General features: G+C 23.0%; 1 protein-coding gene across 1 annotated transcript in view; it reads left to right on the top strand.

The window, feature by feature from the left end:
- Positions 1–3,694, top strand: part of LOC117177104 (putative sugar lactone lactonase YvrE) — a 37,830-nt gene that overhangs the window by 9,522 nt on the left and 24,614 nt on the right. The window lies entirely within an intron of this gene.

Genomic DNA, 3,694 nt, shown 5'->3' with positions numbered 1-3,694 from the left:
AAAATAAAAAAGAAATAAAAAAAAAATAAAAAAAGTAAAAAAAAATAAAAATTAAATAAAATAAAAATAAAGTAAAATCAAGTAGAGTAAAATAGAGTAAAGTAAAGTAAAAAAATTGAAGGATGGGAATTTGGTTGGTTGCCTTCTCATTTTAGTTTCCTCCTTTTTATTTTTGTCCAAACTAGAGACGAATGATTTTCAATTCTTTTTATTCAAGGGGAAAGGAGAAGAGGAAAATTTTTCTTTTTTCAGATTGAAATGGAAACATTTTGTCTTGGTAATCCAAATTTGGTCGTTATTTTTTTTATTCATCTAACTATTGTATTTTTTTGAATTTCTCAAATTAGTCCGATGTCTGCCTTTTCAACCTTGTAAAAAAATGAGAATGATTGTTTACAATATGAAACGAGGAAATCATTAGCACATAATAAGATGGTATCAATCCATGTGGCCTAGTTTTCCTAAATTTTTAGGATGAATAATCAAAATCTTGAAGGTTTGATTTTTAGAGAGGTGGTAAATTAAACAAGTTATTATTTATTCGTCCCACCTTTTTTCAAAAAACAGAGGGTATTAATTTGAAATGAATGCTATTCCTTTCGCAGTTCTTACGACAAAATCTAATCAGAAAGTTTTTTTTTAGCAATGAGAATTCTACTGGCGATTTGCGTCTTTAGCGCATTTCCTTTCTCGGTATTTTGTATACTTGGGTAAATATTATTACTTTTAATATTAGCTAGAAATTCACAATTTTATTACAAATAGTTTAATATTAACAGGGTCGCTACAAAATTCCAGTTTCGAAATTCCCTCAATTTTTCTGAATTTATTTAACTCATTTTTTAAAATCATGCCCATTATACATTTTTTGCCTAAATATAAAAGCAACTCCAGACCGAGGAAATCAATCATAATACTGCAAAACGAATTTTTTTTAAAAGGGGGAATTTGAAGATATTACGAAATAATTTTTTTACCGAAGACAGTAGTAATTCATGTTCATAAAAAAAGATGTTTCGAATCAAGTGGTTTATTTTTCAACCAAAAAGATTAATTTTAAATAAAAAAAGACGACCTTTCAACAAAATTATATACATTTTCAGATGATAAAGAACAATTTTTAACTTAATATAATTCTGAAATTTTCAATTAATAATACAAATTTTTAAGCAAATAAAATTAAGTTTGAACTAAATACTTAAAATTTTAACAAACCAGATGAATTTTCGACCAAGAAAATTAATTTTCTACAAAAAGATTTTTTTTGACGAAATGGTTACATTTTCAGTAATAAAAATTTATTTTTAATTTTAAAACACAACATTTTTGTCAGACTGGTTTAATCCTCGAACCAGTTAGATTATTTTTCAACCAAAAAGCTGATTTTTAAAACGTGAATGAATTTTCAACAAAACATTATATAAGTCAAAGCATTGGTTCTCCAATTAATTATCAATAAATTTTTTTTACTAAAATAAGTAACTTTTCAAACAGAAAAGTAAATTTAAAACCACAATGATGATATTTTTAACTACAAAAATTGACACTATACCTCAGTTCACAATTTAAACAAAAGAAATATGAATTTTAAAACAAACGAAAGAGAATTTTCAACAACAAAAAATATTCAAGCGCAAAAGACGAAATTTCTACCGAGCAGTTGATTTTTTAAAACAATTATATGAATTTTTAGGAAAAAAGGTCATTTCCCATATAAACAATTAATTTTAGAGCCAAAAAGCAAATTATCTGAAAAAAGAAATAATTTTAATTTTAATTTGAAAAAAGTTTTGAAATTAACTCCAAATTATGAATTCTTAACCAAAAGTTATTAGTTTCAAAAAAAAAACATAAATGTTTAACTAAAACAAATATAGACAAAAAAATTTTAAGTTACACTTTTAGTTTCACAAATTATTTTTTGTAACAAAAGAAACAAACAAATTTGTAATAAATTAAGGAATTTTCGACCGAAATGATGATTTTTTCACAAAAAATTAATTCTTAACCAAAAAGGTTAATTTTCAACAAAATAAATAAACTTTCAACTGAGGAAGATAAGTTTTTAACCAAAAATTAAAAAGTTAAATTCAAGTTAAAATGCTTATTTCATACTAAAAAGCAAAGAGATAAATAAATTTGCTACTACATAGCTGAATCTTTAAAAAAGATGAAAATTAAGGGGGGGAAATCAAACAGTTTTTAGTGGAAAAAGTAAATTTTCTAATGAAATAACTATTTTGCAACAAAATAGTCAAACTTTTAAGCAAATAAATGAATCATCATCAAAAAATTCAAATTTCAAACAGAAAGATTAATTTTCTACATAAAAAGGTGAAATTTTAACAAAAAAAATCAGCTTGATATAAAATGTTTTGATTTTTACAAAAAAATATATTATTAAAAATAAAATAAATAGTTAAATTATTAATAAACAAGTTAATTTTTATTTTTTGAAAACTATAAAAAACTATTTAATTTTTCAACAAAGAAGATAAATTTTCTACGAAGACGATCGATTTTCTACCAAAAAGATAAATTTAAAAAATCTTTTTTCAACAGTTGAATAGTTTAATCTTTAATTAAAAAATTAAATGGTAATAAGAAAACAAAGTTTCATACAAACACTTTAATTTTGAAACAAGAAGATAAATTTTCAACCGTTGAGATTAATTTTTTAGCAAACTGTTTAACAAAATAAATAAATTTCCATAAAAATAGTTAAATATTTAAACAAAAAAAAAGAACTTTTTATCTTAAAAAATGAATTTTTAACAAAACTTTTTTATTATTGAACTTTTAACACAAAAACTCTTTGAAAAAATATAATAATGGGTTATTATATACAAAAAATTAATATTTGACCTAGAAGACTAATTTTCTGTGAAAACCGAGAATTTGTAACAATATAAATGACTTTTCAACTAGAAAAAAATTAATTTACAAAAAAATTGAATACTTGTATTTTCTGTTTAAAAAATCGTTTTTTAATGTAAAAAATGCGAATCTTAAACCGACGAAATGAATTTTCGACAAAAAAAATATTTTTAAAGAATAATTGCAAAAAAATACACTTAACTAACGAGCTCTCAAGCAAGACAATTTATCAGCAAATTACATGAAGTTCAAAGTAAAAGAAAAAGAATTTTTAAGGAAATAGATAAATTTTTATGAAAAGAAATTTCAGTAACTTAAATGATGAATCATTCACCAAAAAAAATATTTCGTAACGAAGTAGTTCTAGTCTTAACTAATCGGTTCCATTTTCAAAAAAGAAAAATGAATTTTAAAAAAATTTAATATTTAATATTCCAATAAAAGAAGATTTTAATCTTCTTTTCTCTTCCCTCTTTTTTATTATTAGTATTATTAAACCGAAAATCAGAAGGAAAAAGTTTGTTATAAATATACAGCAACGTTTCGGCACTTATACAGAAGCACCCTTATCAAGTCTATAAAAAAAATAAAAATAGAAAATAATAATTCAATTTTTCTTTTCTTTATTTTCCACCGGAAAAGAATATTTTACTTCTCTTTCTTAGGATTTTTTTTTTTATTTTTTCAGGTTACAGTAGGAAAATTTAGTAGCAGTTGCCTAAATTTTGTCGTCAGATTCTTTGTTTTATTTTCGGGAATTCTGCAAATTAAAATTGAGGTAAATTACATAGTGGCTGGGAACGGAGGGGGGGGGGGG

The sequence above is a fragment of the Belonocnema kinseyi genome, chromosome 7, assembly GCF_010883055.1.
Source record: "Belonocnema kinseyi isolate 2016_QV_RU_SX_M_011 chromosome 7, B_treatae_v1, whole genome shotgun sequence".
NCBI lineage: Eukaryota > Metazoa > Arthropoda > Insecta > Hymenoptera > Cynipidae > Belonocnema > Belonocnema kinseyi.
This window is presented reverse-complemented; position numbering and strand designations above follow the sequence as displayed.